Source organism: Ahaetulla prasina, chromosome 1, assembly GCF_028640845.1.
Source record: "Ahaetulla prasina isolate Xishuangbanna chromosome 1, ASM2864084v1, whole genome shotgun sequence".
In the NCBI taxonomy this organism is placed as follows: domain Eukaryota; kingdom Metazoa; phylum Chordata; class Lepidosauria; order Squamata; family Colubridae; genus Ahaetulla; species Ahaetulla prasina.
The window spans coordinates 30,926,549-30,940,333 of NC_080539.1; the positions used below are offsets into that span (position 1 = coordinate 30,926,549).

The 13,785-nt window shown below is 41.2% G+C and overlaps 1 protein-coding gene across 3 annotated transcripts in view; it reads left to right on the forward strand.

Moving 5' to 3' along the window:
- Positions 1-5,947: 5,947 nt before the first annotated feature.
- CLU (clusterin) overlaps positions 5,948-13,785 on the forward strand; it is a 36,226-nt gene continuing 28,388 nt past the window's right edge. Inside the window, exon 1 of one of the 3 annotated variants that reach the window (XM_058164731.1) lies at positions 5,948-5,990. The gene's annotated coding sequence lies outside the window, so the exon portion shown is untranslated. The other 2 variants (XM_058164732.1, XM_058164733.1) reach the window with 2 other exon arrangements.

Below are 13,785 nucleotides of genomic sequence, written 5' to 3' on the forward strand. Positions count from 1 at the left end.
CTCCGATGATAGCGTGGCTCCGCTGGGATCGTCAGAGCCTTTTAAAAGCATTTTTTTACAACCTGAAGAGATTGTAGAAAAAATGCTTTTAAAAGTAAAAAAAAAAAAGTTGGCCATGCCCACCCAGTCACATTACCCCCCAAGCCACGCCCACAGAACTGGTAGTAACAAGTTTTACATTTCACTACTGCCTGAAACCCATGCAAGGGACACAAGATTTCACTCCCAAGGGGGACCTCATATAAGAAAACCAGCTATACAGTGAGTTACACTGCAGCTGAGTTGGAAGTAAATCAGCCAGTTCTCCAATAATGTTGTGTTGTGGGAACACCAAGCCCTAGAACTTGTTTTGGAATAGCATAGAAGCCTTGGATAGAAGCCATCTTATTGTTACTCAAAATAGATAAATGGACAAATCCTTAGGAAGAGAAGCCATGATCACCTTCTGTTTGTCTAATTTGGTAGAATGTCAGTCCCGACATTGCTCTGTCAAAATAATAGTCTATGAAAAGTGGTTCTATTAAGCATCAGTTGGACTATTGGTGGCTCCTTTATATCTCCACGCAAAATTTCCCACATAGAAAGGATAGCTGACAGATAGCACAGGATGCTAGATAAATCAGCATCACTCTTCTCCTTTTCACACCAGGGATAGATGGCTTGTGCTTGCTGCCCTCTGCTGACACAAAGAAGATGAAACCATAGACCGGTTCAGATTCACATAATATAGAAAGTTACGGTGATATTATATTGTCTTTTTTATTATAATTAACATTATATATCAAAATTTATTGATTGGTTCAATATTTTGATACATTATTGGGTTTCTGGCATCTTTTTTTTTTTTTTTTAAGTTTTATTTTTACAATCTTATCAAATAATTCATCCAATGTACAGTTATATACAATTAGTCGGGCCTGCCCAGTCACCACCCCCCTTTTTAACCTTCTTCCCTCTTCTACCTTCTTTTACTTTCCAAACCTTCCTCTCCTTCTCTTATCTACCTCCTCTCCTCCCTCCACCCTACACTCTTCTCCCTCTTCTACCCCTCTTCCTTCCTCTTCTCCTCTTTCCTACCTCTTACTCTCTCTTTTTTTCCCTCCCCACCATTCTAAAATGGCAACTGGTCAGACCCGACCCTACATTAATTATATTTATACATCTTCAATAATCCCTGTACATTAACCATCACTCCATCACTAACCTCTGGTTTCTGGCATCTTATATACATGCTTTCATATATAATGAATCAATATATATGAAATACACATACACGCTCACACTCATGTGATATAGGAAAATGAAAAATTTTGGTTAGGGGTTCCTTCAGGTTAGTGCTGACTATTACTTGGACTAGTCTCTGTAGTTTTCTCAGGAGGTTTTTCAGAAATGGTTTCCTGGTTTCTACTCTGATACCTTAACCAGTATATCAAACTGACTCTTGATCAAATATACCTAGGAAAAAAGGTAAAAATTGGCATTTCATTTGATAATTGAATTCTTTTACATATCTACTACTTCTACAGATAAGATTACGTATCTGTAGAAGAAATATTTAAAGCTATTTATCTCAGATTAATATTGAGGTAAATAAAGCATTAAAATTGTAATGAATTTATGGGGAAGGGTAAACATTATAAAAATGGATTATTATTTCAGGACTGTTATAATACCCAGAGTAATTTCTTTTAAGGATTTCGAACAGATTAATTGGTTCAAAGCTTTAAATGCAAAAAAGGGTAAGTTTTTATATTTTCTTTATTTAAATTAACCTTACCATGTAATGATGGTGATGGTGGGGTAAGTTTCCTGATTTTCAGTGTTGTCATTGGACATACATTTTCAATAAAAGTGATTAAAACAACAAAAAAATTGATCATTATAATACGTGACTCCTTCAATATCATGGCAGAGTCTCATTTCCTTTTTTAGCCAGGATTTCCACTATATGTTTAGTATTAAATGTAGTTGGAAGATAATTAAATGTAGTTGGAAGATCAGGATCAAAATAAAATTTAGATTCTTATTCATATGATAAATATTCATTTTGGGTTAATCCCAGTTTGAAACTTGCAATTTAATAAAATATTATTAATGGCTAATTCTTTACTAAAACATCTTTTGATTTCACAGGTTGGTTCTGATGCATTAGCAGCATCTAAATCTCCAGAGTTATTATCATCCTTGAAATCTGTTCTTTAAACATATCGGTATTTTTAAGATACATTAGAGTATTGTTAAGAGCTTAAATAGCTTAAACCAATCATTATATAAAGAATTCTAGTCACATCAAGTAAGAGGTACTGAAAAAAAATTGGTTTACTCTTTTGCAGAAGAAAGATAGAGCTATCACAGATTTATGGTTCTGAACATATTTGTTCTCTGCTTATAAACCAGCTCTTTATTGACAATGGAAAGATTGCTCAATATTACACTTCGTGTGATCAAGGCTTAATGAGGTATTCAACAAATGAAATGTCTTCTATATGTATTATAATATGCTTTTGTCTTTTTTTGTTTATTTTTTATTTCTGTGTATTTAAATAAATAAACAAATAGCAATCAGATTGTTTCAATAGCCTCTTCCTGCTTACTCAGTATTCCTTCCCAATTTTCTCTGTTTTTCAGATGATGTATTGTAATAATATGTGAGAATGATCTTGAGCAGGGGTATCCAAATTTGGCAACTAAAGTTGCCAAGTTTGGACACCCCTAATCTTGAGAGATGGAAGAATGGCAGTGAGGGGAATTGTGGGATAAGAGGCATCTTGATCTACAGCAGGAATGTGGGCATGGCAAACATCTTAGAAGGAACCCTCCCTAATTTATTTGGGTGTAGAGGGGGAAGAAATATACTTCCAAACTCAAATACTCTGTTAATCTTACAGTAGTTCATCTGGGTGTATTTCCTGTCTGGATTACTTGCAAGACTAACATATATTGAGTAACATTATTCATCTGAATCTGAATCTTACTATATCTTACAAATTATCTGCTTCTATCTTGTAACAATGTCAGGAACTTACACCTGATTAACACATCTGTTAAGACAGGACCTCTGCAAACCAGGAGATGAGTGGGTTAAATGTGCCCCAATCTGATTTAGCATTTTAAAGACAACTGTCTTTTCAACAGTATATCATTTTTGTTCAGCTCAACCAGCTATAGACAGAATGTATGGACATAGGGATAAGGATTCTAGCCCATTAATGCTTTGATATCTGACCAGTGCCTAGACTGCTGTTCTTCCTCCTGTCTCGCAAGGACATTCTCACAGACCATTATATATCCCTTGAATACCTGCTGCTAGGGAGCAGAAGGCCTGTCTCTCCATATTGGTGAGCTTCTGAATGCACCCAGTTGGCCATGGTGTGGGAATGAATATTGGATTAGACCAGGGGTGAAATGCTCCCAGTTCGGACTGGATCACCTGATCTGGTAGTGATGGCGGTGGGTGGTTTGGAGAACCGGTAGCAAAAATCCCTGCCCTCCCCTATGCCCAGCTGAGCTGTGTGATCATCAAAGGGCTTTTTTTTAACTTTGAAAAGCATTTTTCTTCAGCTGAAAAAATGCTTTTAAAAGAAAAAAAAGCCTCTGATGATCGCACGGCTCAGCTGGGATCATCAGAGGTTTTTAAAAGCTTTTGTAAAAGCTTTGTAAACTTTTACAAAGTTTTGTAAAAAATGCTTTTAAAAGGCTCCTCTGATGATCCCAGCTGACTTGTCTGATCATCAGAGGCTTTTTTTTCTGGTAAAGGCAAAAAAATGCTTTTAAAAGAAAAGAAAAGCTTCTGACAATCAGCAACTCAGCTGGGATTGTCAGAGGAGCCTTTTAAAAGCATTTTTTTACAACCTCTTTGGCCAAAGAGGTTATAGAAAAAATGCTTTTAAAAGTACAAAAAAAAAAAGTTGGCCACACCCACCCAGTCACATTACCTCCCCCACCAAGCCATGCCCAAAGTAACAAATTTTACATTTCACCATTGGATTAGACAGGCTCTTGACCAGATCTAGGAGGAATCTTATGTTCTAATCTAGGAGCATCAATTTTTATGGTTCAAAACTTTACATAAGAACACTCAACATACAAGACTGTTTCTTTGGATTAACTAATTTCCCATGTCAAATTGTGATTTCCACTGATTCCAGAGAGCATTCATTGATGTGTTTGTAGCTAGTTTCTTATGACTATTTAGAAACTCTGTATGACAGCAAGAAAAGTGTGAGACTGGGAATTCTAGTTGTGATTAGTCCAGGCAAATCATCACAAGTCAACACTGATTTGAAGGTAGCTGTGTGTGCACTCACACTCCAACACACAACCTCTGAGTGAGGGCAAACAGACCTGGTGATTTGGCAAAATATCACAACTAAACAGAGATTTTCCCCCCTCCTTAAAAATGTTGCATGCCAATCTTGGTGTCATTCTGGCAATCATGATGCCGTGATATCATTTCCTTCTCAGACTGAAGAAGTTACTTAGATAAGCAGCAAAATGTTTCAAACTAAAGAAAAAAAAAGTCCAGTTACCATGACTCAGCTTCCAGGTTCCTTCTCAGCTGTTTTTTTAGTGCTGCATCAATGGGTTTAAGTAGGTTTTGTTTATTCTGCAAAAAGATTTATTTTTGGGATTGAGTCAGTTCCACACGCCCATTCATATGCGCTGGATACCATGCAGCTTTTGCCCCATATCAGCACACTTTGATGCCATCCAATGGTTCCATTTTTAAAGAGCCAAAGGTGACATGATTTACTAGCAAGCAAAGGGGCCTCTGTGGCTCAGACTGGTAAGACTGCAGGTTCTAGTCCCACCAGGCCCAAGGTTGACTCAGCCTTCCATCCTTTATAAGGTAGGTAAAATGAGGACCCAGATTGTTGGGGGCAATAAGTTGACTTTGTATATAAATATACAAATAGGATGAAGACTATTGCTAACATAGTGTAAGCCGCCCTGAGTCTTCTGAGAAGGGCGGGATATAAATGCAAAAAATAAAATAAAAAAAAAGTTAGCAAACCCTTCTCAAGATTACAGATAAGTGCCTGCGGGTCTCTAAGGCAGAACTGGTAAGCAGGATAGATGCTTTGTCCTCCCAGTCACTGCTTTCCCTCTGCATAACCACCAACTACAGCAACCCCCCTTTTTCTTACATGCCTGGGAAACCAGACTGTGATTGGGGAAAGGACCGAGCTGCATAACTGCGGTACTGGTGTTCGCACGTGTTTATCCACGGTTGATATAATAACCGCGAAAATCACCACTTAACTACAACTACACAGTCGATCATTTGGCTTCAATTTTCTGATCCAAGAGCCCCAGCGGATCACCCGCCCCGTGCCTTCGTTAAAAGCGAGGCTAGCCCTTTAACAGATTAAGAGAATTGGAAGGGACCTTATAGGTCATCTAGTCCAACCCCCGGCTCAAGCAGGAGACCCTGCCTACACCATTTCTGACAAATGGCAGTCCAAGCTTTTTTTGAAAGTCTCAAGTGATGAAGCTCCCACAACTTCTTGCCCTGTAGTAGCAGGCAGCTTTACCTGCTTTACCAACCGGGGTGGGATGGGGGTGGGAAGTGGCCGGGACCGAGACGCCGGTCCGGGGGCTAAATTCTTCGCAGCTAGAGACACAGCGCGCCAAAGGCGCTTGCGGCTTTTCCGCAGCGCCGACCGCTTCCTTCCCGCTCTGCCTTTCTTTGCAAGGACCCGGGCTGCCCTGCCATCGGCGGAAAACGCGGCGCTTCTCTCTCTATCTCTCTTTTTCCCCCCCGCAGGGGTGGAGTGCGGGCGTCGCTTGGCGGCGGCGGTGCGAGATGCGCTTTTGCGGCGGGTTTCCCAGTCCGGTCTTGGGGAGGGGGGGGGCGGAAGGGGGGGAACGGGATGGTGTCTGTCTGCCGGTGATGAGCTCAGGACCGGTGGGAGGGGCCGGTGGCCTATATAAGACCTCGGCGGCCACCGCGCCATAGCCTGTCCGGGGCGAACTGCGGCAGAGTCAAGGTGGGGAACCTGGACGTAATCTGAATGCTGGAGTCGTGCCTGGGTAGTGGTGATGGGAGTGGGAACGGGAGCTTGCCCAGGCTGAGTAGGTACCCTCGCACGGGCTGCAGGACCGGTAGGACTTTTTGTCCCATCGCTTAAGGAAGCTGCCCAGCGCCTGATTGAAATATCTCCATGCCAAGAGGGGCGAGTGGATCCAGTTTTGGGAAAGGAAATCCTCCTTCCGTTAGATTATCGGGAGCTTTTAAAGGCTAGCTGCTCCCGGGGCGTAAAAGTGAAGGGTCCAAGCGGCCGGCGGGAGGGAAGCGAGAGTGACGCAGCTCTCGGCTTCAGGCTGGAACAATCTCGAAGGTGGGGACCGGAGATTACCTCGCCTGGATGGAAGGATGACTTTCGGCGATGCGGGTTTCCCTCCCCTCCTTTTGGAGGATGGAGAAAAGCGTCGCCCTCTTCCCGGCGGGTGGAAATGTAACTTGGGAAGCGTAGGAACGCGGGCAGAGAAATGGGCATCTCTTGGCCGCGCTGGGGAGAGCCAAGGGAGGAGCGATGTACATAGTGGAGAGGATCGGGGACCCTAATTCAAACGCTGGGCTCCAGTAGGAGAAAAATTACTGGAAGAAGTAGCAGGTTCCTACTTGCATGTGCCTGAAAACGGGTGGAGGGCAGGTTGTGTGAGGGGTACCGGTTGGGGAGGGTATGATGCTCTGGGCATGGGAGAAACTTAGAACAGGCGAGCCTGGCTACTAGTAGCGTGCACCTGCTTTGCACACAATTAATGCCCAGCATTTCCGCGTAAAGGTGAAAAAGAATTGAGGCTTGGCAACAAGTTCATCCGGCAACCACATACTGAATGCTTTGCCAAGGTTTTCATCCCCATTAAAAAACAAAAAAACAAAACTCTTCCATCTTGCAGTCCTGAGATTTCCTGGGAATGTCCCATTTGAGCGGTTAGTGAGTCTCACCCAGCTGAGTTTTGTAGTGATCAGCCCAGGTTAGCTTGGTGATGCCACTTAGCTTGTAGGACAGGGTAGAAATTTATGCTGGGCAGCAGTGACTGCAGCTCTTCAGATATTTTATTCAGTTCACCTGTGGGGTGGGGAGTGTTTTTTGGTAAGTTGTAGACCATTTGGTGTCTTAGCCTCAATTAGTGTGGGGCACATTTTTTATTTTCTTTATTTCAAATATTTTTCTGGCCACCCAACTCAACCAATGGGACTCTAGGCAGCATACAGCAAGATCAGGGGATGGGAAATATTGCCTAATAGTGAAAGCCAAGCTCTGTGTCAGGTCTTAGCACCTTCTGCTTCATGTTGCTTTACACAATGGATGTGTCCCATTGCACAAGACTCAAAGTGTTAAGGAAGAGCAACCAAGCAAAGATTCCAGCTTTCAGAGTCACAGCCTAGATGAGAAAAGGGGTGCTGTGCATTTTAAAACTGAGGCGTAGTGTTCCTGGAGATTGTAAACAATTTAGCTTCAAGAAGGAGACTTAAAGGTGCTTTTTCAAGAGGCAGCTGGACTTTCTGCCTTTTGAAAAAGCACTTTTGAGACAACCGTGACCTGGATGACTGAGACTCTCCATAGACATTCAAGGAGAGTTCTGCTGCCATGCCCCACTCACTGTTAATGTAAGCCTTAACAGCGGCTTTGTAGTCCTGCTACTGTATTGATTTATTTCCACTTGTGAGTGTGGTGTTTATCAGAGTACAAAATGACATGCTTCTGCCGCTAGCTTGAAGTCTAACATTGGATACTGGGGAAATGGAGCCATGATAAAAAGTGCATGGTCATGTTCAGTCCCAGCCAAGGTTAAGGAGTGAATCACTGTCCATTTGCTTTTTGCTCTGCTGAGCTGTTCCTGAACTATTGTCATTTTCTTTTTCCCCATGTTCCATCTTGGCCAATTTTTCTACTGAAGCAGCATCTAGGTCAACAGAACTGAGGGCTTTATTTCTCCCACCTCACCCTCTCCTTCTTTTTGCTTACAACAGTGCGTGCTGTTTTTTTAAAAAAATATTAGATCTGAAAAAGAATGGGGATTAACTCTAACCATAAACCATTTCCTAGCATCTTAAAAGGATCAAACTTTTTCTGCCACTTGGGGACTGGAAAGCATAGAGTTTTTGAAAACCTGGCAGATCCCCAACGTCATCTGATTTTCTGGATTTGGCAGGCACATAGGCTTTGCAAGCTCTTCTCCCTCTCCCCCTTTTCTGCCCCAGTTATTCATAGGCAGCATTTGAAGTTTATCCCTCAGATGCTGGACAAAGTCTTCCAGGTTTTTAGCTACTGGGGCAAGTTGTTCCTTAAGTGTAAAGGGACTGATGGGACTGGAACTACCCATTCTCTAATAATTACCTTTGTTTTTGTTCTGAAATAGGAAGAAATCAGATAAGTGTGCTGGAATATTAAAAAACAAAACAAAAAGCAAATAAAGTTGAACGTTATCTTGGGAACATGACAGAATGTGAGATGATTGCTGTATTTATTGACTTATACAAATATACACCTGGAAAGAGGTGCTCCTAGGTGTCTGCTTTTGAACCTGAGACAAATGGTCTCACTTTTCCGTTTGCTACCATAGTTATTTTATGTTTCCAGAAACTGTCACATTGTTATCTTTCTATTCATGAGACTAGTCTTTATCATCTTTTCTATCATAAGTGTTCAAAATACTGGCATGTTATAAGCATATTATATGTAAAAAAAAATCTACTTGCATGCTTGCTTCTTGCCCTCAGCTTTATTGGGCATTGACAGATTTCTATGATGCCTGGTTACCACTCAGCTCTAAGATTTGGTGCCCAATTATGTTTTTACTAAAGAAAAAACAACAGTAGAAAGACTTTGGTATCACTGTACTTTTCTTGCCATCTCAGCAGAAATTACATAGGGAGAGAAATTTGAAATGTAGAGAAAGTAGATCTTGAGTCAGGAATCAGCTCTGCAAAATATAAAGAAATATAAATGAAAGTATCTTTTCTTTTATGTTCACTGAGAGCATATGCACCAAGACAAATTCCTTGTGTGTCCAATCACATTTGGCCAATAAAAATTCTATTCTATTCTATTCTAGAATGCCTCTGAGTATATGTAGAAATCATTTTGTTTCATCCTGAAATAGCTGTAGTTTAGCTTGACATCTCAGTTTATCTAAGAGGGCTTTCAGATTAAAGGGTAGTTTTTCAAGGTTGGACTGGTTTTTTGTTTTTTTGTTTTTTTGTAAATTATAGAGGAGGTCCACATATGTCTTGGTTAAAAAACAGAGACCCAGAATTAAAATCTGGTTTGGATCTCTCCAATCAAAATCCTGGCGAGAGGAGAAATATTGGGGCAGCAATCCAGATACATGGACATCCATGGGGAGATAGCATCAATGACACTCTTGTATAAATTTTTGTCCTGATGCAAAATATGTAATTTTCATCATGTGGGTGAATGTGGCTAGATTGTTTGTTTTGAACTTTATTCACATAATACTGTCACATAAGCTGTGGTTTACTGTTCACAATGGCTGCATTCATATGCCAAGCCAAGCAATTTACATTAAGAACTGGCTCAGTGTATGATCTGGCCAAGATGGACATTGCAGAATACAGTATCTATGAAGGGGGAAGATGTGAGCATTTCTCAAGGCAGGAATAATTGATGCTTTTCACACCCATGATGGGCCCATTTCAGCCTCCCCATGTCTGGCAGCTTATCTCCAGGGAAGCTTATCTTGTGCCAGCATTTCCCTGAATGTTTGTTTCCTTGTCTAGGCAGAAGTGAAATGTTCAGCTTTATTGGTTTCTGCAGTCTTCTTTCTGTGCCTTTACTTTCTGTTTAGTCAGAAGTGACGAGGAAAGAAAAGGCAGTGAAAAGGATGGCAACCAAGATCTCTGTGGTCAGAAAGAACTAAAAACATCTAGCTTGATAACTTCCTTGTTAGGCATCCCATTTTTGATGTGTGATGGTTCTGGCTTTACTCATACTATTTATCTTTCTATGTTGTTGTTCTGCTGATAAAGATTCCCATGGTCAAGGCCAGCTGTAGGGAAGGGAGTCAGACAATGATATTGCCCAGGATCTAGCAAGTCTGGCCTGCATCCTTTGCAGGTCCTGAAAGAAAAAAAATATTTTACATAAAAGGTGATATTTAAATAAGGTAACAGCCAGTTTTCCTCCTCTTTTTCTTGTTTGCAAAGTATCTCAGTACTATCTAAGTATGTATGTACCTACCCCATGTACACATTTCTTTAAATTATTCTCTTTCTCTTATCCACTCCTGCCTGGAGCATCCTTGAGGCCAGGAAAATAGCAATTATTTTAAGGAGTTGTCGTACACACACTTTGAAGCATGGTTTGACCTTGAAATCTAAGTGCTGCAACAGCAGCCTTCTTAACACATGCTGTTAATTTCCAGTAATTCAGCACTGTTTTTTTTAAAAAAAAACTATCTGCAGTCAACCCCCTCCAAATCTCTCTAAATGCCATTCAGACTCTTTGTGCAACTGAGTGGTAAAGTCATGGGAAAAGGCTCACCTAATGCAGAATTCTTTGAAATGACCCCCATCTCTTGCGCCTTTTCTGGTGGATGTATTGTGTAGTTGGTGGATATATTGTGTGGTGAGAAACTTGCCTGCAAAGCCTAACCAACTAGGTCAGTTCCTTGGTTCATGTCAAGCAGCATTGTCTATGCTGACCGTTCACAGCGCTCTAGAATGTCAGGCAGAGAAATCTTAACTGATCCTTTTAGATTAAATTCGGTGATTGAATTTGGGACCTTCTGTATGCACAACAGATGCCTTGACCCTGCTACTTGAGAGCCTTTAACCACAGATCTCGGTCTCCTTCTGCAGATAAAGCCAGTTTGCTGTCTTTCAGTGAGTGGTGGCTGTTTCTCTTGGCAGCGCGATCAGGGTTCTGTTTGCTGCTGCTCGTTTCCCACGCCACTAAGCTCTACGTAGCCAAGGACTTGGTCAGATCCTTTCTCCTTTATACAACAGGAATTAATTTATTGAAAGGATTAAAGCACACTCTTTCCCCCTTAAGTAGCAGCCTCGAAGGGGGCAAGTACTGTAGGAAATTTGTCTAGGAAAATTGATTCATACTCCTTCGAGACTTCTATTGCAATGGACTCCATAGCTTTTATGAAGTCCCTGTTCACAAACAACCCATTGAATTCTTGAAAAATAGCTGTTTTTAAAAAAAAGTTCTTGTAACCTATCATTTTAAGGGGAGTTGAACACAAAGTCAGTGGGGAAGCTATATTAACTTAATAACCATGTTACTAACTTAACAGCTGAAGGGATTCACTTAATAACTGTGGCAAGAAAGGTTGTAAAATGGAGCAAAACCAACCTAACAACTGTCTTGCTTAACCACAGAAATTTTGAGCTCAATTGGGGTCATAACTCAAGGATTACCTGTCCTTCACACTCATTGAAAAAGGACCATCTATATGTTGGTTCTGATACTCAGAAATTCATGGAAAGCCTTTACCACCACTACTATTTAATTTTATATAACAGCAGAGTATGCTATGTCTCCCAAAACAAGGCAATCTCCTCCCTCCCTTCAACCCATTCAAACTATCGCTAGTATTGGGTGAGTTGTTACCAGATGTGTCCAATTAACATTATTGGGCTTGGTTTAAAAAAAAAAAGATCTGAGGGAAAGAAACCACTTTGTTATTTCTGTTCTGCTGAGGTTTGTCTGCTTGCCTTGCCTGGAGACAGCGTCATAAAAATGGTGGGTGCTTTACTGAGGCCTCCCGCTTCCTTCACTCCTCCATGAAAAATTGAGGACAGAGAGTTTGCTTTGGTGACCTCCCACCACCAAAACCAGCCCTTTGCAGTTCTTTGCACAATAGAGGAGTTATCTGGAAAGCAGATATGTTGGGACAATTTGTTCTTCTTGTCTGGAGAATCTAGCTGTCTATTAAAGCTGGGAAGGCTGGCCAGGTTTCCTATCCTTTGTTATGCCATGTGTCCATCTGGGAGAACAGACATTGGGCTGAGTCAAAGTGTGCATCGTTCAGTGTCTTTGTGAATCTTGGCAAGTTGGTAGTTGGTTGGCTTTTTGCAGGCCCTCTCATTGGTCTTGGGCAATACGGAATACCATATGGTAGTCTGCTTAGCAATTTCCCTGTTGATTTTTCTTCATCTGCAAATGTGGTTTTTGTTTTTCTGCCTTGGTGCTCTCTGATCTTGGTTGTGTGCTTGCCAGATGTTTTGCCTGGATGAGTAACAAATGTCTGCAAACAAACAATCAAGGTCAGAGAGTTACAAGAACTCCACAGTTCAGCCTTGAGCTATAGATAATTTCTTCTACTGGTACTTGAGAATCTCTCTTGGTTTTTTTTCTTCTCAGTGGTGTCTTTGAGCTGCCTCTTGTTCAGGGTGGCAGAGAGTGCCCCTCTGGGTGCCTAGATGGCTCCGTGGCTAAGACACTGAGCTTGTCAATCAGAAAGGTCGGCAGTTTGGTGGTTCAAATCCCTAGTACAGGTCTGTGTGAGCAGGGGGTTGGACTAGATGACCTCCAAGGTCCCTTCCAACTCTGTTACTGTTGTTTTATCTTACATATTGCAACATCTCTGTTTGCCTGATACCTGAAAACTTTCTGTGGGAGGAATTCTCTTGTTATGTATTCCTTGAGATTTAATGGTAGCTGTGGAAAATCCACAAGGAGATGCAGACCATTAGAGATGACACAGTGAAAGGCAGAACATTCATACATACATCTTTTAGTCTGCTCTAGCTAACCAAGGCCAAGACCATCTCATTCTATCCATGCAGATTGCACTACTTGAGCAATTGAATTAGAACATAGGAAAAACATGGCTATAGGTTTTGGCAACAAAGGTGCATAGTTTAACTTGGTGTTTTTCAAACTTTGTAACTTTAAGACATGTAGACTTCAACTCCCAAAATTCCCCAGGCACCATGTTGGCTGGGGAATTCTGGCAGTTGAAACCCAAGATTGCCAAGTTTGAAAAACACTGTGTTCTAATTTGTGCTTCTTTTTTGCTTAATGTAAAATGCTGTTTACCCTCATTGAAATATAATCTTTTTTGGTGTGGAATTTGCTTCTTGACTATTGGAGCACTGCTTTTTTTTTAATAACCTGACCTTTTTATGTTAATTGAAACCTGTTTATAACTTGTTTCCTTTTTATGTTAATTGAAGGAGGTAATCGTAGGTAGATTTCAATTATTCAAAGAGAAATCTTGAACTTTCACTACTATTGAATTTCTTGTCTTTTTAATAAATGGGGCAGAGGTGGGTTTCAGCAGGTTCTGACCAGTTCTGGAGAACTGGTAGCGAAAATTTTGAGTAGTTCGGAGAACTGGTAGTAAAAATTCTGACTGGCCCCACTCCCATCTATTCTCTGCCTCCCAAGTCCCAGCTGATTGGGAGGGAATGGAGATTTAACAGTATCCTTCCCCTGCCATGCCCACCAAGCCATGCCCACCAAGCCATGCCACGCCCACCAAGCCACACCCACAGAACTGGTAGTAAAATTTTTTGAAACCCACCACTGAAATGGGGTGAGGTGGGGAGTAAAGAGAGAAAAAAGGAAGAAAATAAATATGCATATTTTAGGCAATAATCTCCCCCTCCCGCCTCCTTTATACCGTACATTAAAAACTGAATGGCTCTGTCATATATCCCTTTTGACCAAGGTAGAAGAGATGTAGAGAAATGGCCGAATGCACATCACTTCAAAGTTTGGTTAAATTTAACTTTGTTTTTTTCCTACTTGCATAACATATTGGGTCAACTCAAACCATCTGGTTAGGTAATGATTCAGT